The sequence below is a fragment of the Panthera tigris genome, chromosome B3 (genome assembly GCF_018350195.1).
Source record: "Panthera tigris isolate Pti1 chromosome B3, P.tigris_Pti1_mat1.1, whole genome shotgun sequence".
NCBI classification, from domain to species: Eukaryota; Metazoa; Chordata; class Mammalia; order Carnivora; family Felidae; genus Panthera; species Panthera tigris.
Genome location: NC_056665.1, coordinates 2,258,248 through 2,282,809, shown reverse-complemented (window position 1 = coordinate 2,282,809; position 24,562 = coordinate 2,258,248).

Here is a 24,562-nt window from a genome sequence, read left to right as displayed (position 1 = left end):
ACCAGACATGGGCCGGTCCTATACCAGCATCTTGCCCCAGTCGTGGACAGAAATGTTAGTCCCTGAAAATACCCAGCTGCTGAGTAAACACTGAGAGTGTCTGCACAGGGACTTGACAACTTCCCATCTGCTGACAGCCTTTGAACACCTGTCCACTCGGGGCTCACGTGGACGCTTCAGCATTAGGCAAGCCTCAGTTTCCCCACACCGTGGGGGAAGGATGCTGTCTTCTTCCTCCCGTACTCAGAGCACGCTCTGAACCCAGGGCAGGCAGAAAACTCTGATAAGCGGATTCCTCTGTTCCCGTAAGCTGGGGGGGGGGGGGTGCGCCTCGGGGCAGGGATCGTGACCCCATCCGGTCTGAAAGCCACGCAGAGCCCTCGATGGGTGTCGGCCGCTGCCGTCCTGGTCCGACCCCAGGCTTGTGAACCAACGTCACAGCACAGCCTACTGACAGAGCTGTTCCCTTGACCAGACATTCGTGCAGACGGTGGTTATGGGCCCCGCCATGACAGTGCCAGAACAGACCGCCGAAGCACCTGCTCCCCAACCCCAGCCCCCATGCATTTGGCGTCCAAGGAAGAATCACTGTGGAACACGCAGAAATCTCCTCTCTCTGCTCAGTGTGGCACTCGAATAAACTATTTGTTTTTTGCTGGGGAAAAAATGCTGTTTTTCATAAACACCCATATTCATTTGATAAAGACTCTTTCAATGCCTGCCATGCATCAGATCCAGAAGTCTCCTGTGGCCTTGAAATGGGCTTCCGGGGAGGCTCTGGAAATCCTCGGGAAACTATCACAGTTGGTGTGTAACAGAAGAACCCCTTGCAGACACTGACCCCGCTCAGCCATTGCTGGGACCATCCTCCTTGGGGGTCAACAGATGTCAAGATAATAAAAGCCCAAGCCCTTTGGATCACCAACCCTATTGGTAGTTTTTCTCTAAGAAGAATACACAATCATAAAGTCTAAGTACAAGGGTGTATATCACACAGATGCTAAAAAATAGCCCAAAGATAAAATAAAATAATCTAGATGTAAATCCATAGAGATTATAATATAGATCTCCCGTGAAATATTATCCTGCCCTTTAGAAAAATGGGTGTCTACATGTATTTACATAAAGAGATGGCCGGGTGAACTGGATGGAAAGCCATCCCCCCCCCAAAAAAAAACACACGTTTACCTGGTATCTATGAGTGTGACATTGTTTACATATAGGGTCTCTGGAGATGTAATCAAGTTAAAGTGAGGTCATATGGGATTAGGGAGGGTCCTAATCCAATGACTTGTGTCCCTATAAGAAAAGGGAAATTCAGCTACGAACACACAGGGAATACACCAAGTGAGGAGGGAGACAGAGTTCTCCGTGCAGGGACACAGAGGATTGTCAGAAACCTCTAGAAGCTGAGACAGAGGAGTGAAGCATGCCCACCTCCGAGCCTCCAGGATGAACCCGCCCTTTAAGACCTTGATCTCAGACCTGCAGCCTCAGCCGTGTGAGAGCGAACTCCCCTGGTCGTTCCCTGGCTGGCAGTACTTTGTTTCACTGGGATGTGATCCCTGTAAAATGTTATGCAAATTGATACCCATGTATGGAAGCCCAGAAGGATGCCTGGGCAAATGTCTGGCAAATCCATCTTGGCGATAGTCTCTGGGTAGTGGAATCCGGAATGGTTTCTCCTTATTGCCTTTGTTTCATGCAACTTAAATTTTTTGCAACACTTCTTTTTCGAAAACAATAAAGCTGTGTTCGTAAGACAAATATAGAAACTTACCTACTAGCTTGGGCTGCTATCACAAAGTAGCGTGGCTCAAGCAACTGAAATTAATTTCTCATAGTTCTTGCGCCTGGGAAGTTCAAGATCAAGATGCAGACAGGTTTGGTTCCTGGTGAGAGCCCTCCTCCCGACTTGGAGACGGCCGTCCCCTTCCTATGTCCTCACGTGGCAGGGAGGGGAACCTCTGGTGTCTCTTCTTCTAAGGACACTAATCCTATGTTGGAGCTCCGCCCTCGTGGCCTCGTCATAGCTAATTATCTCCGCAAGACCCCACCTCCGAGTCCCATCCCACTGGGGTTAGGGCTTCAGCATATGAATTTTGAGGGGGCATAGACACTCAGTCTGTGACAACCTATGTGTCCAGCGGTGGGTGGCCGGAAGGCACGAAGATAATCTGGCGATTCTCCGATGCAGGAAAGAAATCCTACGGTTTATTCTATCCGTATTCTTCAAGCTACGACAGCTGTCTGCAGAAGACAGGCTCTGCAGGTAAATGGAGCTGGGTTCCAATCCCAGCGCACTGTAAACGCAAGCCACTTCCGTCTCAAAGCCTCAGTACCCTCCTCTGCAAAATTACAAGATAAACATCGGTCTCCCAAGGATGTCATAGCGGTCCAATAAGTCAATACCAAGAAGACTTTGCTGCGGTCATGAGCAGAGGATAAAGTTCTGCGAAGGAACACTTAAAGACACATTATTTATAGTTCTTAGAGGGATCAGGCCCTAAGCAAAACTTCTGCATCTGGGTGTGACAATGCTTCTGGGTCCCTGACTCTGTTTTCTTGCTTCTGGGTCCCTGACTCTGTTTTCTCACTTCTGCCCTGCTTTGTCGGGGGCGGGGGTGGGGACCCCCAAGGGGGTCGTGTAGATATATATACACATACATGTATCCATGTGTGTGTGTGTGTATATATATATATATATACATACATATATATGTCTATGTATATATATGTCTGTGTGTATATATGCATACATTTGCTAAATATATACATATATATGCATGTGTGTATATATATGTGTATATGCTAAATCTGACTTGTGAGTTTAGTGACTTTACTGATGGTGTTCAGATGCCAAGAGAAGAAGCAGATGACATCAACACAAGCTGCCGCCACCTTGCTCAGACCTCCTATCACTCTTCCACACCCAACCCGACAGATAACCCATCTGGACCCCCCACGTAGGCTGGTGGACACCCCGGGTGCCACTGTTTTATTCATGGTGAGCAGCCATCCAGCCGGTCCACAAACCCAAGCCACCTTGGAATTCAACATTTAATGACACCTTACACCTGACACTGAGAACCACCGACCCCTTGTGACTTGGGGACACAGAGAACTCTAGAGTTCGTAGTGAATCCTCTCAGTAGGTTTTGACTTTTCCAGACTTCCAGATTGGAAGAGTGTTAAGATTTAGGTATAAAGACATTTCGAAAGAATTCTTTTCGATGGTTCCTCAGTGTGTGATCTCCAAACGCAATCATTCTAGAACATTCCACAGAAGGTTAGACTCGTGCCTTGTAACTCACGGGTGCTGCGTCCCTTTGGCACAGCGTAAGGTCCACTCGTGGGAGAGGACACCTCCCTTGTGGCTGCTAGCTTCCCTTTGTGTGTCTCCTACACCTTGAGACTTCCCAGATGAGGGCTATCTAGCCTCATTTCCTCACCCCACCCCCGCGGGAGACAGACAACCGGTTCCCATCGTCCTCGGCCCCTATCTGACCTCAAGAGCTGGCTGGCGCATGAAGCAGGAGTAGGGAGCAGGGCTGAACTCAACTCCCAGCCTCTTGGCAACAGCATGTCTGAAATTCCGGCACAGTCTGGACTCAGCGACTCCTACCAGACCTTATACAACCATGCCCACTATTTGCCTCTCACACCTTGTCCAGAAACTCCAGCTTCCCCAACATGCACCTGCCCCGTAAGTTCTGTCCAGGATCATGGCCCAGTCACCTGTCACAGGATAAGGTGGAAATGACCTCCTGCCCAAGTCTGCCTGGCAAGTGTCTCCACCCCTTCTGTTCTTGGGCCTTGCCAACCCCAGTGGAAAGGGCTCCGCGTTCAGGACGGCTGCTCGGTGGGAGGAATCTAGAGCAGCTGCACGGGACTGGCCCTGATGGGGTGTGACTCGAGCCAGCCAGAGCCCATGATCTGCAACGCTTTTGTAAACGACACGACCGATCTACCCCGAGGACGGGCCCTCCGAGGAGGAGTTCCAGTTTGCCATGTCGTGTCCGTCTCTCCACACTTACTGTGGCGAGACCTTGAACTTCATCTCAACCTACCTCCTTCCACCGGGCGGTCCTGGGTCCCCACTGTCTCTCAAGTAGGGGCCGACACTTCTGCCCGCCTCTGTCCCGTTAGGCCTGTGTCAGCCAGCAAGGCTTGCTGGGGGTTTGGAGCAGAGCCCCCGCCAGCCCCCGGCCTGCGGCCGTGCCTTTCCGGATGCCACCCCGGCTTCTTTGCATTCGTGGAAAGTGAAAAACTGGGCGAGGGAGTTGGCTAAAATCTCCTGCCTGTGGACGCCTCCTGGCAGCGTTCGACCGAACCAGTTCCTATTCCTTGTGCTGAAATCTGCTATTTTCCCCGTGTCGCGGAAGAATCCTGACTTCTGCGACTCGATTGGGAGTCTGCTGGCTCGCTCTCCACCCACGGGAAAGAACCTGACTCCACCGCGCGCTAGCTGTGTGTTTTGAACAGGTTTTTGTTCTTCTCTGTGCCTCGCTTTTCTCGTCTATAAAATGGGGATGGTGATACCACCAGCTTTGTTCCCTTGCTGCAGCAAGTATGTGAGCTCGTGGATTTTCATGGCGTCAGGCTCCTTGCACTAGGTGCTCAATAGATGTCATCTGTCATCAGCACCGTCGTCATCGTCACCATCACGACAGGCTTCCTCCGTCCTTCCTTCCTCTGGCTGCCGGGCCCGCAGTGGCCTGCAATACTTAGCCTTGCAGCCTGAGCACCTCCCTAAGGGTCTGTCCGGCGCCCTCTCAATACCCTCCTTTATTCCCACCCCTTGGGATGCTCCATGCCCGTAGCATGAACCTCTTGCGGTCAATCCCATCGATCAAGTTCTTCCCTTCTAAATTAATACCCAGTGTAACGACCCAACACCATCTGTGTTTCTTGCCCCGTCACCTGCCCTGGCCCATCAGCCCTGGGTCTCAAGGTTATCTGCAAGCTAAGCCAGTCTTCCTTTGGGTTTGCCTGCCAAATACAGCAGCCGCTGTCTCCAGAAGCAATCCAGATGTCTACATGCTTGTGAGCCAGTTCTGCACTGCACTCTCCAGACCATTGCCTCCCATGCTCCCCGAAGGAGGCCTTGCCCAGGAGCTGGCCGAGAGAACCTGGCCATGGCCTAGTCCTACCCCCTTTCCAGACCCAATCTCACCCCACGCCTCAGGTGCCAAGATCACGGCCACTGTTTTCCTGACCACCCCCCCGCCAACCCCCGACCCCGTGCGAGAATATTCTGAGTACCGTCGCTGTTTGTGCCGATGGATCTGTACATCTTGGCTCTGTTCTCCTAACAGTTTGGCTGCCATGTGATAGAGCTGTTCTCTGGCTCAGTTCTAGGGGGTGATGAGATTTAGTAGCAGTTAAATGCCGATCTCGGTTCAATACGCATATGGTGGTTACCATCCCCCAAAGTACCCCCAGAGCTGTACCTTTCACCCGGGAGGGGGAGAGGAGGGAGCAACGTGCAGCGGTGTGGGGAGGGGAGTCCCTCAGGCACCTGCTGAGATGCCTGGAAAACGTGCTGTCGTTGTCTGTCCTTCTCCTGGCTTTGAAGGACGCCATTGATGTTCAAGTGGCCTTGCAAAACATCCTTGCCAATTGGACCACGAGCAAGCAGACATACTGATGGAGAACGTGGGGCACAGACCAGACAAATGGCCCCTGACGCTGGAGGCTGGACATGCACTGGCATGGCTGTTCTGCCTTCAGTGGACGATCGGCTTCCACACCGGTTACAAACACTGTGGCCCCCGAACTGCCTCAGTGGCCCTCTGCTACAATGGCTTCCCCAGTCCCTCCCTCTCAGGTCACCCGACATCATCCCCCTCCACCACCACCATTCCTCAACAACTAGGGATAAAGACTTGGCACAAGAGGGGGTCCCTAACACCTCTGCCCCCATAACGACCTCTGCTTCTTTCTGATTGGCTGGGACAGGTGGTTAAATGTCATGGCTGCCAATGCCAGCTGGACCTATTCACAAAAGGAAAGCCAACTTGATCAGAAATTTGATCATGGAATGCTTGCCCCAGTCAAGTAGCATCATGAAAAACAAAACACACAGATCTGGGGATTTTCTGGACTCCTTCCTCAAGCCAACCAAGAGGGTAGCCAGATCCCTGAGGTGCGAGCACAGACGTGACAGCCAGCCCTCAACCACGGGGGGAGGGAAAGAAGGCACTACCCACCTCCATGACCTCCCAAGGAGATCGCGCGTGAACGTTTGGGGAGGGAGTTATCTGGCCAGGTCAAACCTCTTTTTGTTAAGAGTGAGAACTTTTAAGAGATAAAAAGTGGAGACATTTTTTTTTTTTAAATCTCAAGGATAAAGGGAGATGCCTACCCTCATCTAGGCATATAAACATCAGGGGCGAGGGAAAAGCAATGAAACCAGCCTCAAGGAAACTCTGAGGGGCGAGGTCGGCAACGCGAGACTTCAGAGCCCAGCAAGTTGGTGTTTGTGGTTCAAGCAGTAGAAAGACATTCTAAGGCATAAGTCAGCGCAAAACATGCCTCTTAGGTAACTTTCCTTGACAATATTGGGCAAGTGGGCTGTAAACCAAGTTAAAGCACTCAGTAATAGGGAGACTGAATTATGGAAGGACTTGCTCTGTATAAATGGGGAAAATATGTATATTGCAGAAGCGTGGGAATACTTTGGGCACAGAACTCAGACAAAATAATCACACGGACAGACACTGACAAAATCACGCACTTCAATAACTCTTGAAGAAAAAAGGACTTATTAATAATGAGCATTATTAAACCTCGTCCAAAAAAAAAAAAAAAAATCCCAGACTTATACCCAAAACCTGGAAAGCCGGCTGAAGTGGAAGAAATTAAAATGGGAGATTTTCTCCCCCCTCACGACAGCTTCTCTCAAATGTTTGCAAAGTGCTTTCCACACCATACTCCCACTGCTGTAGGCACTTGAATCCTGCACACGTCCGCGGCCAAGATCACCCCCACTTCCTAAGTGACAAAATGGGTGCGGAGAAGTCAATTACTTGTGCAAATAAAAGGAAAAACCCTTTAGAAATATGACAGGCCAAGGAGGATGAGGGCAGCACAGGGAAATAAAGCAGGATTTAGAAACATTGAAATGACCCTATGGATAAGCTTGACTGAGTATCTATTTTGTCTCTCCGTCTTCGAGTCCCTTATCTGTAAAAGGGGCAGGGGTCCTTCCTGCCGCAATGTTCTGAGTGCGCTAAGAGGATGCCTCCTCTCAACAAACAGCCCGCAGGTTGGGGCGACTGGGGGAGCTTTCTGAATCTCCAGAGCCTGGTTTCCAAGAGCTGAGATGATCACCCAGGGATCCGGGACCCAGTCGGAAGAAAGGACCCAGATTCCCCTGTCCTCTCAATTACAGAAGTGAACTTCGCTTCTCTGGCTGGAACACGCTGGAGGTCCTGGAAGGAGCTGCTGGGATCCCTCGGAGGGTCCCCAGGTCCCGGGAGAGTCTGGCAGGGAGAAGCCCTCCTCCTGCACAAAGGAAAGCGGGCTCTCCTGGCCGGTCCTCAGCTCCTGACCTCGCTCTCCCTCCCCTGGCCAACTCGTTCCCTCTGGGGTAAAGGATTGGGCAGGGCCCCTCTCTGGTCATCTGCTTCTGGAGATAAGTCCTTGATGACTCTCTGCAGAACCCCATTCGGGAGATACATTTCCTATTTGGGAGGAAATCACACCCGCTCTTCCCCAGGGGGGCCGCCACAGGTCCGCCTTGGCAATGGTGGGAAGTGACCACACCCACCCTTCCCAACCCGGGGGATTCCAGCATTTGGAAGTTCAGAGCTGGAACGATAAACATCACTGCTCACCCCTCACTCCCTCATTGTTCCTCTTCTGCAGCAGAAAAGGAACAGAGAAGCTGGCCACGCAGAGATCCACCCGTGTGCGGGCGTTCTTAGGGGACCTGGGCTGTGACTGTACCCGGGGGCGCCTCCCTTCGATTCTCACCAGCACCCCACCCGCCCCTGAAGGAAACACAAAGCAAAACTCTGAATCTCATCTCCGAGGTGGGCCCCCCTAGCCCGACCCCGCGAACCCCTTCCTCCGGTGTTTCCAGAGATGGAACAAGGCAGGGAAACCAGAGCCAGGTTTGGGTGTGGGGCCCCGGGTTTCTCGCTTCCGCGGGGTCTCTGCGAACAAGTGACTTAACGGGTCCGTAGCCCCAGCCCCTGACCCCAATGAGGGCACAATCAGTTTTGCTCTGCCTGCTTCATAGGGTGGTTGGGCAAAAGGATAGATCGGGCCCGATTCCGCTTCCAAATTGCAGAGTACAAGAACGTTATCCTCAGCTCCCGGTGCCTCCGCTACGTGTCTGACCTGCCAGCTGAACTAGATTCCCAATGTTTTTGCCAAACGCGCAGGGCAGTGTATTTTTCCCTTCACAAGACTTTGTGCAAACTGTTCCCCGTCAGCAGTGTTCCTCCTCCGTTTCTGCCTTCGAAATCTGTCCCGCCCTTCCCCGCGAGCCTCCCTTTCTTCCAAGAAGTCTTCCCCGTGCTGACGTCCCACGTCTACTTCTGAACGCTGCCAGCCTCTCCCCCCGCCGCCTGGTTTCGGCGCGGACCCGGCTGTGCCGCACCTTCAGGCCCGTTCTCCGTCGGCCTATCTGCCCCGTCGGCCAACCGCAAGCCGCTCAGGGCAGGGTGGCCACCTGGCGCGCAGCCCGGACCGGGGACGTGGCGGGGGTGACGGTAAGAAGTGGGGACGTCTGTGCCTTGCACATGTGCGTGTGTGCGTTGAGTGTCTCTGGGGGGAGGTGCATCTCACTCTTTCCCAAAACGTCCCAAAACTTCTGAGGAAATTTGACCAGCTGAACAAAACTCACAGAAGGACAAGGGAGGGTAAGAGAGAAACACTAGGTCTCGAGCCACCTGCAATGAGCTGTTTACTACAGCCCAACGCTGGATTTATCTCTGAATTTCCTGGATGAAGGGGAAACAGGCTGGCTCGTGTACTTTTCGTTGGACAATGACTTTGGAATCAGATTGGAAAGAGAAATTTTTCCTGGCACCGTGTTCAAGGAGAAATTTATCAAGCGAGCCCTTACATAACAGACATGAGGTAACACAGCAGCATCTCCAACGAGCTTTTTGCAAAAGCACCCAGATGTCTTCAGACGGGCAATTCTTGTGTTCGACCGCGGCTCGGAGACCAGGGATTTCTGCAAGGAAATGAGACCACGTGGCCCATATCCAGGGCTTTCTCCGCAGCTGTAGAGACCTTGAGAACGTCGGAGGAAGAAACGTTGGTGTGAGTCTGTTTAATATCAGATCCCAAAGACCACATCTAGGTTCATCCCGGAGATTGTGGTGGCCAGCGTGCCCCAGCAAGGGGTGTCCTGGAGCTGGGACAAGGGTCACCCTTCAAGGGGCAGACCGCAGAGGGGCTGGTACCCACTGAGGCAAGCAGGGCTCTGTGTTCAAGTACAACCAGTGTCTGTCCCCCATGGGACCCCATGCTGAATGATGTCAAGGGATCCATTGCTCATCAGACTCGGAAGAGGTGTGGGAGCCTCACAGATGTCATGATGGGCAACGAAAAAGACTTGAGGAAAGACAGTTAGTTCGTGAGAGAGACACCAGGCCCCGGGTCTGGCTCACGACCGAATGCTGGGACAACCAAGATGGCAGACGGAGACGTCTAGTCCCACAGGTGGGGCTGAACTGGAATATGGGAGCCCTGGGATGTCCAACTGCGAGCTCCAAAGGCAGGAGAGAGGTGGCCACTGACCATCTCAACCGACCTCCTTACCTACACTGGGAAGCATGGAGGCCCAGGGACAGAAACCCGAGCGTAAGTGCTCTCTTCCGTGCCTACCACTGAGGAGATCCAGTGGGTCACTCGTCTCCACGGAAAAGACCCCTGTGGGGCCTCAAACGTGCCCGAGGAACAGCCATGCCCCCCATGAGTCAACCGCTGAGCTCCCTCCAGGGTTCTCAGCCTCAGATTTTTATGTCCAGAAGGAACCGTCTCTGTCTTTTCTCTCTTTCCTTTTCGTGCCTTTTGCCACTACAGCAGCTCCTGAAATGCCAGCTCGTCCCTGTCACTCACCCGACTCCAGAGGCCCGTCCCCTTCTCTCCAGGTTGGGAGAGACCCCAGAATGGAGGTCCCGGTGCCCACCCCAGGCCTGCACACATCTGGCAAGATTGGCGAAGAGCCACTTCCCGCTGTCCTCAGCGGCAGGTGGCCACGGGAAAGGAGAGGTCAGGCGGAAGGAGGGACAGCCGGGATGGCGGAGGGAAACGTCGTTCTGGACCCGCTCCCCGCGCGCAGGCTGTCGCTCCGTCTGGGGCGGCCCCGGTGTGGACGCGGTGCAGCCCGGCAGGGCGGTTCTGTGCAGCTCGTTCCCTGAATCTTGCTCAACAGGATCCAGTTGATGACTGAGTCTCGTCCCGTAGGACACGAGAGCCCTGCCGGCGCCTCAGCGTCTCATCCCCGCCCCTGCCGCCGTCGTCACTACCGCTAACAGCAACGACGAGAATGGCCTCGTGGGGAGGAGCGGCCGGGCCCCCGGGCGCCAAACTGTGTTGTCCCCCAAAGAAAGTACGCACGTTTTCGTTCAGCTGGAAAGCCCACAGCCTCAAAGGAACGAATTGGCCGATCGAGTGACTTTTTAGAAATTCTTCATCACCCACCGGAGCGCACAAGGACCGTCTTGGGCGCCTACTGCGCGCCCACCCGGCGTCGGGCGCTGTGCCGTCGTGCCGCACGGGGCCATGGCGCTCGGGCAGGTCCGCCCCTCGCGGTGGAAGACACGGCTGCGACAGCAGGGATACCGACGCAGGGCGGCTCCCAGGGAGCTACTGTCGCCTTTCCGTGGTGGCCCAGAAAGGGGAGGCACAGGCCAGACGCCCTCTCCGCGCGCCGGCCCAGAGGAAGGAAGCAGGGGACCCCCAGCGGTGCAAGATCCCTGAGGCAGACCCCACAGACACCCGCGGACCCCGAAATCGTCTACACGTGTCCAGTGAGACCTGGGTCAGGCAGCCTGCTCGGGCTCCTCGGAGGGGCCCTCCTGCATGCCCACCCCGCCCCCCCCACTGTCCCCGCATCCTCCCGGCACCCCACCCATTATCTCTGTTCTGCTGATAAGGGAGAAGAGGCATCAGCCCTCAGGTGAGTCACTCAGGATCCTGGTCACTCAGCGACAGAGTTGGGACCCCTGCTCTCTCCTGGCGGGCACGGGGGTCTCGGCCATTACTGCAAGACGACACCTGTGCAGAACTCACTTCCTTCTTTCGGGAGTGTCGTCTAAAAGTGGAATGGACGGCTGTCTCCGGGGGACAGCAGCAAGACACTGACGATGGACCCAGTAGACCTGGGCAGCCCTTCTCCCTCCCCGTCCTGCCCCGTTCCAGGCCCAGGGCTGCGTTCCTTGTCCTCTTGCCTGCTTCCTTCCTTCCTGTTCCTTTCACCTGCTCTCCGGCTCCGTGTCTGAAAGGGTCCCCGCGAGACCAGACACCCCACCCCCCTTTCTGCCTTCGGTCCCCGGCCCGGGGTCATCTGGCGCTCACGTGACACGGGCCGCTGTAATCGTGAGCGTTTGCAGGACGCCGGGCGGAGGGAAAAGTCAGCTCACGGAGAGGCCCGGGCGAGGAATGACCTTGATGTAAGCTGCAGCCTGCTTCTAATTTTAGCACCAGCGAAGCTGAACTTCCTGGAGGTTTCGGATTGCCCGGCCCTCCCCTCCCCGCGCCCGGCTGACACCACACATGTGGAAGAGATTCAGATCAGAAGAATCCCCAGATCAGGCCACACCCAGGGCTCATCCGGTCAGCCCCTGTCTCGGAAAGCGGGGACAGAGAGTCTCCGATCACCAGAGTGTAGCCGCCTCCTTGTAAAACTCCTTTAGTCTAATAGACTAGGCCAGAGGTACAGAGAGTGAGAGACGGTGGTTGATAACGAGTGGCCTGCAAGCCCGGGTCTTGAATCTGGGTCTTCTCGCATTTTCTGCCAGTTACCTGTCAGGTCCCCCTGTCCAGGTTGGCACTGTAGCCTGAGGACATACTCTTTCCTTTTTGAAGTATGGACCATGCAGGAATATTTCTTTTTCTTTTTCTTTTTTTTAATGTTTCTTTACTTTGAGAGAGAGAGAGAGAGAGAGCAGGGGAGGAACAGAGGGAAAGGGAGAGACAGAATCCCAAGCAGGTTCTGCACGGTCAGCACAGAGCCCAACGCAGGGCTCGAACTCACAAACCGTGAGGTCAAGACCTGAGCTGAAACCAAGAGTCGGACGCTTAACCGACTGAACCACCCAGGCGCCCCCACGCAGGAATATTTCTAAATAATCTCCCCCACCATTTATTTTTAAATATCTATTTAAAACTTCCCTCACGGAGAAATGCACATATCTTACGTGCATGCCTGATGAATTTGGAAAGCACACACACCCCCGTCAGGATGGGGAACTCTCCCGCGACCCCAGAGAATTTCCCAATGCTGCTCTCCCAGTCAGTCCCCAGTCTGTGCCCCCGGCAACCACAGCTCCAATGGTTTTTCTGGTTCTTAACTTCCCTGTTTGAAGTGGGGTCCCTCCCTGGCTGGTTCCATCTGTCCTGTAGGAGCCCCTTCTCCCTGGGCTGAGCGGGAAGGACCCTCGGCTCTGGGTGTCCATCCCACGAGCCCACGATGTGGAAAAGGGACTCAAAAAAGAGGCCGCAGAGGTCTGTGTCGTGTCGTCAGGTTACCGGTCACTCGTTCAGGCTGGCTCCCTGCCCTGAGTGGGACGTGCGTGTCGGGGGCTCCTTGATCCCATCCTTCCCGATCTCCAGGGACAGACCCTGCCAACCTTCGACCACTTCGGTGACGACCTCACCCTGCAGCCAGCCTGAACGGTTTTCTCATGGCAGCGCGTGTCTGTCCGGGGTCTCCTCCCCAGGGAAGGGGTCAGTCGGTAGACAGTTACTCGGTGAGAACGCTCCCTCAGTTGAGTGCCGGGCACCTGCCGGGCAGGGGTTTCCAGTCTCCTTTCTGAAACATTTAGCACTGAACGCGCTGGGTCTTATCGCCTACGGAGCCTGACGCACAGCTCCGCCCATCACGGCCTCGTTCTTGAGACTCGTCACCGTGTGTCCTTAGCAGCCTGGTTTTCCTCAGTGGAGAACGTGTGTGCATTAGCGAGTGGTACCTCCTTGATGGCCTCTCTCACCCGGCCTCTCCGGGGGTCTCCTGTGCTGTCTCCCCCCCATGTCCCTCACGCCCGGGTGCTCCCTTCCTGAAGGTGCTGACCCTCGGAAGACCCAGGACCCACCTGTCAGGCGATCGTGACTCTGTGCTCCCTGAGTCCCCTTTTCCGACCTCCTCCTTTGTCTCTGTCACAGGTTTGGCTTGGGTACCCAGCTCGCCGGGCGGTACTCACCACAAAACAAAGGAAGAGGCAGTTCCTTAAAGAAAGTTTTCCATGGTCTTTATGCTGTTTTCTGGAACTGTGATCCATCCGCAAAACACCCTGTTCCGTCCATCGCAGGCTTCGCTGAACCCCCATCTTCCCCAACATCTTCGACGCTTTTCGCCTGGGCTCCTCAATCTGGGCGAACGGTCCTCTCCGTTGCCTCGAGTAGGAGAAGGAGAAGGCTCCTTTCCTCGCCTGCGTCCTGAAGTCTGGCCCTACGTCACCAGAACCTTCAGTGGTTCCACGAACACGAGCTTTTCATCCACAAGCAGAGCCTAAGTCCTGTGCGTTCGCTCTGCGCTCAGACGCCGAAACGAATAACCACCCCTTGTAGGGAAACTGCGCCCCGAAGCCCGGGGCTCCAGGAGGCAGGAGCTCAAGCTCCTGACTGCTGCCCCGAGAGCATCTGAGCCCCTCCCTGGACAGCAGCGGCCATCACGTGGCACAGCGCTGCGATGGATCCCAAAATAGAACTAATGAGAAGGATTCATGGGTCATGAGTGATGGAACCAGAGCCAGGAGGGATCTTACAAATCTCCCGGCTCAACTCTTTCAAGATTGTAAAGGAAAAAGACTGAGGCGTAGTGATTTGCCCGGGTCACCCAGCAAGCAAGCGCCCAGACGCACGTCAGGTGGATTTTACTCCAGCCACCGGGCCATCACTGGGGACTGTCCTGGGTCTTCCGAGGGTCAGCACGGTCAGGAAGGGAGCACCCGGGCATGAGGGACATGGCGGGGGGGGGGGGGGGGGAGAAGACACGCGGTGATGCCACTAGACATGCTTGGTACCTTTCCGCTTAACCTGAAGCGACGAACGGAATCTTCCGGAAAGTTAGAGATGGGAAAAGGCAGCTCTAGTGTATACAGACGCTCGGTGGCCGACGAGGCAGAGGTTCCCGGGGGGAGCCAGTGTGGAAGTAGGCACTGCACCGGACAAGGGCGTCCTGCGTCAACGTCCTGGGAAGGCCTGGCCTGGGCGATGCCCAGAAGGGCACGATTCGGCTCAGGCCAGAAAACTCAGCTTTGGCAGGGTTGGCGGGTGGGTGGAAGGGGTTACGGCTGTCCCCGCCTCTCGTTCTGGAGCAAACGCCGTGGATGCCAGTGGCTGGGAGAACAGAGGTGCTAGGAGGTGCACGTGAGCGGGCGTGCGTTTGGGCGTGCGTGAGCGTGCGCAAACGTGTGCGTATGTGTGTGTGACGGTGTGCGTGCGAGCGCGTGCTCCTGCGTGCGTGGGTTGGGGACGTCAGAATGGGCGGGGGAAAGAAGGAAGTGAGCTGGGAGGTCCCAGGCAGCGGACGCCCAAAGCACGCGGAGTCTCTTTCCTTTGGGAGCAAATGCGAAGTCAGCCTATGGCAGCACTGAAGAGAAAGGAAAAAGAGAGAGCAAAACCCCCTGTTCCCACTCTGCGTGTAGCAACCGTCCTGCCGCCTTCCAGGCATTGTCCAAAGGCGGACGTGTTTGCACGTTGCTGCTCCCCTGCACGCATCGTTTTGTGATCGAAGATTGGTCACCATGGCGCTCTGAGCGCTTTTCCTGCCAACGGACACACTGAGGACTGGCGCACCGTGGCGCTCTGACTGTGTCCTGAGGCCTGGCCATCTGAGCTGCCCCACAGATGCTACGTAGTAAAACCATCGGGAAGGTCCAGCTGCTTCTTCTTAGGAATTAGTTGACTAGGACAAATTCCCAAGAGTCGGGATCAAGATGGCTCTTGATGTATGGCCTCAAAAGAGTCAAACGCAAGACAGTCTGGCCTGGGACACCCTCACCCGCGTTGAGGACAGACCCGGAGCCCTGTGGTTTCAACAAGGCCGTAAAACCCCGAGGATCCAGGAGGATGGAGTCCAGCCCCACCAGCACGGCCTTGCAACAGCCAACAGCAGATGACCAAAGGCAGAGCCAAGCTTGTGATGCCACAGCTTCAGCCAATCAAGACACTGTCTTTAAGAGAAAGGAACACGGAGGCGCCTGGGTGGCTCAGTCGGTTGAGCCTCCGACTTCGTCTCAGGTCACTGATCTCACGGTTGGTGGGTTCAAGCCCCACGTCGGGTTCTGTGCTGACGGTTGGGAGCCTGGAGCCTGCTTCGGATTCCGTGTCTCCCTCTCTCTCTGCCCCTCCCCTGCTCACACTCTGTCTCTCTCTCTCTCAAAAATAAATAAACATTTAAAAAAATCTTTTTTAAAGAGAAAGGAATACGACGTCACTAAACAAGAACTAAGTATGAAAGTGAGCTTTTCGAACGAGGGAGGAGAAAAATTCAAAACAGATCGCAAAAGTTTCAAAGACGTCAATGCCACAAATTCGCAAAATTCAAAAGATAATTTTCACTAATTAATGGACGCCCCTCTGTAATACTTTTTCCTACCTCTTCGGTTCCATACTTTGCGATGTCCTGTTCACATGATGGCCGTGTTGAGTATCATCGTATGTGGCAACAAGAGAAATTTAACTCAGTCTTTCCTCTGGCACGGCCAACCAAAATTGCTTATTACTGTGAACAGGTTAAAAATTTCCTTCCAGCTCCACAACTCATCGTTAGCAGAATCACATAGTTTTACAACTGCTATACAGTTTGGGAACACCTCCGTCAGGTGTCTTTCGTATATAAAAGCAATTCATCTTCCTAAGTTGATAACTGCGTTTATCATAAATTTATTTACTTATTCTTTATTTAATATCATTAGAGAGAGAGAGTGGGTGTGTGCACACGAGTGGGGGAGGAGCAGAGAGAGAGAGAGAATCCCGAGCAGGCTCCACACTCAGTGCAGAGCAGGACGTGGGACTCCAGCCCATGACCTTGGGATCATGACCTGAGCCGAAATCCAGAGCTCGATGCTTAACCCGCTGAGCCACCCGGGTGCCCGTCTCATAAATTTAAACCAGAACTGGTTTTCCTAATCTGGGTGGATCCCTTGGAATCTACTTTATGTTACGGTTGGATATAGACAACCATCTAGGCTGAGTGGGAATAGTTTTCAAACCTTGTTTCTCTACCAATACCACGCACTTCCCATGCTGGCCGTGCTCTGTGTCCCTACGGGTGGTGACAACACAGCACCGATGAGTCTTCCTGAAGGCCGTTCCTGTACGGATATGGGGAAGGACAGTTTCACTGGACGTGGAAGTGACTGTGAATCACGTAAATAGGTCCCACCAAACCCAAAATAGATGTATCCCTCAGCCTATTCCAGACCCAAATATACCTGCAGCCACTGCTATGCCTGCTGGCACAAAACGGAAATGAGCAGAGGGGAAGTCCGAGTGGAAAGACACCGTGGTCTTAACCAAACGTGGTTAAAAATACCTTGTTTGTTCACATTGTAAAACAGCTTATGACCATGGAACGCGTTTGGAGGGCCCCTCCCAGGGCCTTGGGAGGGGTCCACGCGGGAGAGGCCCCGACGAGCTCTGCGCACCGTCTAAATTAATTCAGACCTTGGTTTGATCCCGTGAGAATCTTTCATCTCCTGAATCGCAGCAGGGTGTTGCGTGGGGCTTTTCCACCTGTAATGGGTGGTCCCAGATACCCGGTCACAGGGAGCGGGGAGCTGGAAAGAACGGGAAACGGGCATCTTATTTCTGGTTACATGGCTGCTTGCACAGAGTAAGCAGTGACACGCTTCCAGCCTATGGCGGGACAGGGGGGAGAGAACTGGGGAGAAAGAACAGGTGGAAAGTGGGGTAGCAGGGTCTGAATTCCCCAGTTTGGAGAGTCAAGGCCGCGTGAATTTCCCACGGGGAGGCGAACACCACAACAGTAGCCAGGACTGAGCCTTCTTACCCATAAGCCTCTCCGAAGGGATGGCCAGCAGGTGAGGAAGCCTCTCCCGTGGGAAGTTCTGGAACAGACCATCCAAGTGGGAGCTTCTGGGAATCACAAGAGGTCACCCCAGGCAAGAATGGATCTCCTACATCAGGGAAGTGTGCTGGGCAGAGGCACCTTCCAAGAGGGTCCTCCTTCCACAGGACTCACACGTGGACCCCACAGAGGAGGATCCGCCCGAGCACCTGCTACCCAGACGGCCGCGATGGAGACAGAGCAACAGAGGAGGGGCTGTATCAGCATCAACGCCCAGCGCGCCCGGAGGAGAGGGTAACCCCCGGGAGGGAGAGCAGGCCTGTAAAAGGCAGGCCGGACCCGGATGCAGTGAGCACTGAACTCAACATCATCACCAAATTTTATTATTTTCTCAATTATTTTTTTTTTTTGAGGGGGACATAAGTGAGCGATGGGGCAGAAAGAAAGAGAAGCGGAGCTCACCGGGGCTCGTGCTCACCCGACACGGGGCTTGAGCTCACGAACCACGAGATCATGGCCTGAGCCGAAGTCAGATGCCTCCCCACCGAGCCCCCCGGGCGCCCCATCACGACTCTGCCTGAGACGCCACGAAGGGGGAAAGACGGGAGACTCAGCACACAACAGTCGCGGGAAGAGTGTAGAGGTTTTAAAAGAACTTCGTCTCTGCAACAAGTTCAAGCTGTTCCGTAAATTATTCGTGAGCTTGAAGAGTTAGGAAACTAGATTAGGAAACCCGCATCCTTGCCACGGGCTCCTCCGTCCCCTGCCTCATCCTGTGACGCGCTGGCCCAAAGCTGCCTCTATCATCCGTCCTCTAACGAATCCCCAGTCGGTGGAAAATGTTTCTCTCCAAATCTCTGCTTTCTTCATCAGAGGGACAGTGGTGAAACATAATGCTCGTGAAAGTGGGTGCTTTTAAATGCGTCGTGTAGAAGCCTTCCAAGAAGAAAGGAAGCTCAAATTTGCAATGATTTTCTTGCTGCACTTTGGGAATCCTCTGGGCCTTCTCCCTGGTGAGAGGCCGTAGGAGGGCCCAAAGAAAGGGACATTAAGCCGGACGTTGGCACTCCTGGCCCCAAGTCCCACCCCGCCCACTGTCAGGTGTAAACGTTGGCCTCTCCCGGGAACCTGCCCCAGTCTTTCAGGACCCCCCTGGGGTTTCTGAATTAGCGACAAGGAGACCGAGGTCTCAAACCTGGGTCTTTTGCCTCCAGATTGACTTTGCACATACACTGGTTCAGACCCAAAACCACTGTGTGGGTCTCTCCTTTCCCAATCCGTGGGCTCTGAAGGATGGTGGCAGCATCTGTATCCCCAGCACCTGTCAGCGTCCTTGGCATCGAGTAGACGCTCGGAAAACGTTAAAGAAATGAATGTAAAAGCCGCGTACTGTGAAATGGAAACCGCGGGCCCCAGGGTTCTCTTAAGTGACCCCCATGATATCCAGTGATGAGCCCCACTTAACCTTCTAAGTAAGAGAAAGAGAGAGAAGGAAGGAAGGAAGAGAGAGAGAGAGAGAGAGACAAAGGAAGAGGGAAAGTAAAGGGAAAGAAAAAAGGCAGAATGTGAGGCACAGGGTCTCTCGTGGCGCGTGTGACCAGGGACAGCAAGAGTGTCGTTGACAAAACTGTACCCACCACTGGTAGCAGGGAAGGAAAAGTTTGCTCCAAAAGCTGGCTGCAGCTTGAGCCATTTCCGTATGTTTGTTAAGGAGCCAATGACTGTGTGTGTATGTGTGTGCGCGCGCGCATGTGTGAGAAAACACCGATGGGACTCCCTCTGCGGGGAGAGGTGGCCTGGGTAGGAAACCAGCAGGGATTTGGACTTGTCCCCTCGCCGATGGCAGAAACGGGCGCAGGGTCCCCCCGGCCTTGGAGAAGAGGGGAGATGGGAGAAAGTTCTCCTTGCACAGACTGGGTCCCAGCTAGGAGGCAGCGATCCAGAACCTAGAAAAAAAATCTAAAACCAGAATCTAAAAGGGGCCCGGGTGGGGGTGGGGCAGTTATTGGCTCTCCTGAGTGTTTCCAGTTCGCATCCGATGTCCCCAAATCTCTCTACACACGAGGGACATCAGTGCTTCAGGAGGTGTGAGGGGAGAAGCCGTGCCACTCTTCGGACAGAGCAGCGACAACCCCCCGGGGAGAACTGTTGGGGGGGGGGTTGCATTTTGCATTTCGCCAGAGAGAAAAGAAGCAGGGAGAGGAAGGGGTGGAAGGGGGGGACCCTGCAGGGCGGGCCCTGGGGAAGGGGCTCCTCTGGAGGCAGGCGGGTGGGACGGGCACCGGCTCGGATGGAGAGGGGTTCCGGGCTCTCAGTGCATGGCTTCGATCTCCTCGGTAAGTGGGGGGCCGGCGGGCCTCGCCTGAGAAGGGGAAGGCCAGTGGCTGCCAGACGGAGCCCACGGGGGACGGGCTGGATGGCGGGATGGCCACAGGACTGCGTCCGGCCCCGAGGCGCGTCCAGCCACGGCCGTGGACTTGAGCGGTCGGTCCTGTAACCTTAGGTGGCCGGAGGCTGGTGCAGGGAACATGGTGGTTAGAGAACCAGAGAGGCTGGACGGGAAGGCAATAGGGCCCCCCGCGGGGGGGCTTTCCGTCTGTGGTGCGGCCCGCTCGGTCCTTCTGCCCACTGCCCCTCCGGGCCCCCAAGGACAGAGACGAGCACAAAGAGGTCTCCAGAGACTCTTGGGATCTCGCGCCGGAGGAACAGAGAGGGCCAGGCCGGGTGGGCCTTGTTCTCCAGCCCCCGCGGCCAGTACGCAAACCGTCGTGGATAAAAACATCCCGACTCCGTCTGGCTTCTTCTAGAGGATGCCTTAGGGGTCCCGCAGATGCAAGAAAGGATGCCCTAGGTCACCTGCAAATGGGCAGCTACTCCGACCCATGCACACCCGCGCGCGGTACTCCGAATCTTTTTGCTGCCGATGCGGAGTGTGGGAAGGGTTTGCTGCGTCATCAGGCTGCCCGGCTGTCATCGGGACGTCCCCCAGCCGTCCAGCTTTGCGGGGTTATGCCATCGTGGAACATCCGGCTTAGTTTGGGCTCCCCCGGAAGGAGGTCCTGCCACAAGGATTGTGTGCAGGTGTTTTACAGGGGAGGTGAAGAGAGGGGCTGGGGGGCGAGGCCACAAAGGGCGGGAGCCTGCCCAAGGTGCTTTCTCAGGCCGGCGGTCACCGACAGCTGCGAGGACGGAGCTGCGCTCCGGATGCGACCGCGGCCATCGCTGGCTGAGGGAGCGGCCCCGGAGCCCCCCACCTCTAGAGAAGAGCCCTCCCGGGTCTGCAGAGAGGAGGCCTCCTTTCTTCCAGACAAGTGATTCCGTTCATCGCCATCGCCCGTAACAGCGTCTGCCAAGACCAAGGCCTGAGGTTAGGTGTTAATTTCCCTGCCTCCCAAATTCCAGCGGGGACGGCCCAACCCCCACTTCCGCCTGGGAAACGCCACGCACGTGAGCGGTAGCAGCCGGACAGGTGAGCTCTCAGCGGCACCCACCCCGCCGATCACGGCCGGTCGCCGGAACGAGGTCTCCACGCGCCTTCCGCGGGCAGCTGGCGGGCCGTCCTCCCCCTCCTGGCTCCCAGCTGGCCTCACCCTCTCTCTGACCTCCACCGGCTGGGGGCCATGGGACTCCGTCCTGGGACGTCTTCCCCGTCGATAGTCACTCGCTAGTGGACCTTGTCCGGTCCAGGGGCTGGATATGACCTGTCCATTCTCCCAGAGCGAGCCCTGTCTTCCTGGGCTCCTGCAGGAATCCTCCCGCTTCCGTTCTTGTCCCCCGAATCCCCACCCCTCACCCAGCTTCTAGAGTGCTCCTTTTAACCCTCAGCCAGGTTATCCCACTGGCCCCTTCAGACCGTACAGTGGCTCTCATCGTCATCAGGGTCAAAGACAAAACTTCTCCGGATGGTCCACGGGGCCTCGCCTGGTCAGACCCGGCTCCCTCTGTAAGCGTCTGCTGTGCCTCCCTCCCTCACCCCAGTCCAGCCACACCGACCTTTCAGAGGATTCTTGAACTTGCCGGGCTTTCTTCTGCCTCAGGACCTTTGCATATGCTGTACCTCTGCTTCGAACACCCTTATCCCAAACACTTACACTTCCCACCCCTTCATTTCCTTCCAGTTTCTGCTTAAATGTCACCTTATCAGAAAAGCTCTCCCAGGTCCCTGTTTGAACTGACATAGGCCGCCTTTCCCCACTCTCTACCCCTTTAACCTGACCTGATTTTTTTCCCCACTTAATGTGTTCCCACCCGTCATGACATCATGCACGTGTGCGTGTGCGTGTGTGTGTTACTTTGCTGTCTGAACACTGTGTCTACAACCGCCGGACCCACGCCCGGGGACACTGAGGCACTCAACAAACATGCGTGAGCGAACACGAGTCGGTTCATCTACATGCCAATAACTACAGACAGTTTTTTTCCTTGCGACACGGACTACAGACAGGACCAAACCGGGTGGAACATGTGAGGGAAAAGCACGCCTAGCGGCAACGGCCAGCACCTGCTGCGGACTTCGAAGCCCTCCACGCTTGCTCACCAGGGGCTGCGGGACAGTCTGTGGCTCCGTGGCTCTTGGAGAGCCCCGCCCTCGGGACCGTTGCAGAGAACGCCTGATTCTCAAGGCGGAGAAGTGACGAGACAAGGGCAGCGGACGCCGAGATGCGCTGCCCACGTCCCCCTTCCGGGCGGAAGGACCGAGCCCCCAGCTGCCGGGCATGCCGGCCGTGCTCAGCCCTCTTCTGAACGAGGCTGGGCTGAAGCCAGCCACTGTGCCCAAGGCCACGGTGCCGGCCAGGGTGGCGCACATGGAGTGTTGTTAGATGCGGGGGCGGGGGAGGCTCTGATGCCCACGCCAACTCCCGGCAAGTCGGGAGGTCCTCCTTGCTTTGGACGCCTCCGGGGGGCTGGCAGGGGCTTCCTGAGACTGAACCAACGCCCGGTTTTCCCCTGTCCACCTGCTTCCTTCCCTTCTCTTCCACCAGTGTCTACCCCCCAGTCCCCTCCTGCCCGCTGGTCTCCTTCTCAGAGACCCCACCTTCGAAGACAAGCCCTCAGAGGCCCCGCCGTGTGTAGGCCGGGCTGGAGGCCAGCGGCTGGAGGTGCCCAGGTGCTCCCCTGGGCACAGAGTAGGGGATGGGGTAGACTCACGCGCCCGCCCCGCACCCCGAATCCCGTAAGCTACAGCTAAGTATCCCAGTGCATAAATCCCAAAAGCAGGATCTTGGGTTACAGAAAGAAAAGTTGCAGAATATATCCATAGAATAGGATTTCTTCATCTTTTCTTTTTAAATTTGTTTAAATGTTTTTATTTATTTTTGAGAGAGACAGAGAGAGAGAGCATGAGTGGAGGAAGGGCAGAGAGACAGGGAGACCCAGAATCCGAAGCGGGCTCCAGGCTCCGAGCTGTCAGCACAGAGCCTGACAGGGGGCTCGAACCCACGAACCGTGAGATCACAGCCTGAGCCGAAGTCAGATGTTTAACCGACTGAGCCCCCCAGGCACCCCTTATTCATCTTTCCTTTTTAATACATGACATAATACTCTATACTGTTTTCAGGGGGTAAAATAAGATAAAAGCATAGAAACACGGGCTGGGGGGCGGGATGTCCACGGATTTCATGATGGGTTCGCTCTGAGGAGACTAAGGCAGAACAGAAAGGGCGTTTCAGGGACCTTTGACTTCTGGCATGGTAAAAATTGAAAGAGAATGCGCCCAGATGACAAAATCTGTTCAATTCCAGTAGCAGGCTATACGAGAATGCGTTAAATTAGTCTCTGCACTTGCTCTGTTTCTAATTTTGTTGTCAAAATTACAAAAAAAATTTTTTTTTCAGAATCAAAAATGTTTAAAAAAATGAAACCATGAGATAATCAAAATACCATATAAGTAAAGTTTAATATAAGAGCTTTCTGAGAATAAATGCAATGAAACAATATCACAGCAAAAGATCAATTTTGAGGGTAGGGGCACCTGGGTGGCTCAGGCAGTGAAGCGTCCGACTTCAGCTCAGGTCATGATCTCAAGGTTCGAGAGTTCGAGCCCCGCGTCACGCTCTGTGCGGACAGCTCGGAGCCTGGAGCCTGCTTTGGATTCTGTCTCCCTCTCTCTCTGCCCCTGCCCTGCTCGTGCTCTGTCTCCCTCTCTCTCTCCCTCTCTCTCAAAAGTAAAAATAAACATTTAAAAAATGTTTTTAAACAGTTTGAGTGTAGAACCAAAACGTTCTGAATTTAGTTAGAAAACAGCCAATTGCAAACTTGCGATAAAATGGCAAAGGATTAATATTCATAATTCGTCAAGAACTAAGAAAAAATCAAGTCTATTTAGAAAAAAACCCAATGGGGCGCCTGGGTGGCTCAGTCGGTTAAGCGTCCGACTTCGGCTCAGGTCATGATCTCGCAGTCCGCGAGTTCGAGCCCCGCGTCGGGCTCTGTGCTGACAGCTCAGAGCCTGGAGCCTGCTTCGGATTCTGTGTCTCCCTCTCTCTCTGACCCTCCCCTCTTCATGCTCTGTCTCTCTGTCTCAAAAATAAATAAATGTTAAAAAAAATTTTTTTTTGAAAAAAGAAAAAACCCAATGGACAAAAATGAGAGTTTTCACAAAAGAATAGGAATAAATACATTTAAAAAATCAACCCCCACTACTAATCCAACAAATGCCAGTTAAAATATCTTTTGTTGATCCATCAAATTGGCAAATATTTTCTTTCTTTTTAAATATAAGTTATTGTCAGATCGGCTTACATACAACACCCAGTGCTCATCCCAACAAGTGCCCTCCTCAACGCCCATCACCCATTCTCTCCGCTCCCTTCTGGCCAGAGTTGGAGGGTTCAATCGGTAAAGGTACAAGGGAAATCATCATTCACTCAGGGCAAGAGTATACAATGGGTGAATCTTTCTGGAAAACAATCTGTCCATGTGTAATAAGAGCCCAAAATCTGTGTGTCCTCCTTGAACTACCTCTAGAAATCTAGCCTAAGGAAATAATAGGTAACGAAGCAAAGACTCACTCAAGGATACACGGAACCTTGTTCCATACTTGCTGCCATGGAACATTTAATGTCACGAATTAGAGAGGGTTGAATGCCCACTGCTAAAACAGATAGTTTTTGTTTGCGTCCACACGTAGCAATGTTGCACGACGCCGAAGGTGTATTTCCAGAAGCTACAATAACGACAAGTATGAATTGCGCACAATGAGACGGAGGGCACAATGTGGCTACGTGTATCGCGTGCTTCTAACGTCGTGTGCATCAATGTGCCCATTTTATGCTCAGAAAGCATACACGTGAGAGAAATCAGGCTGCAAAATAAAACCGTGCAATCCCGGTTTTCAAAAGA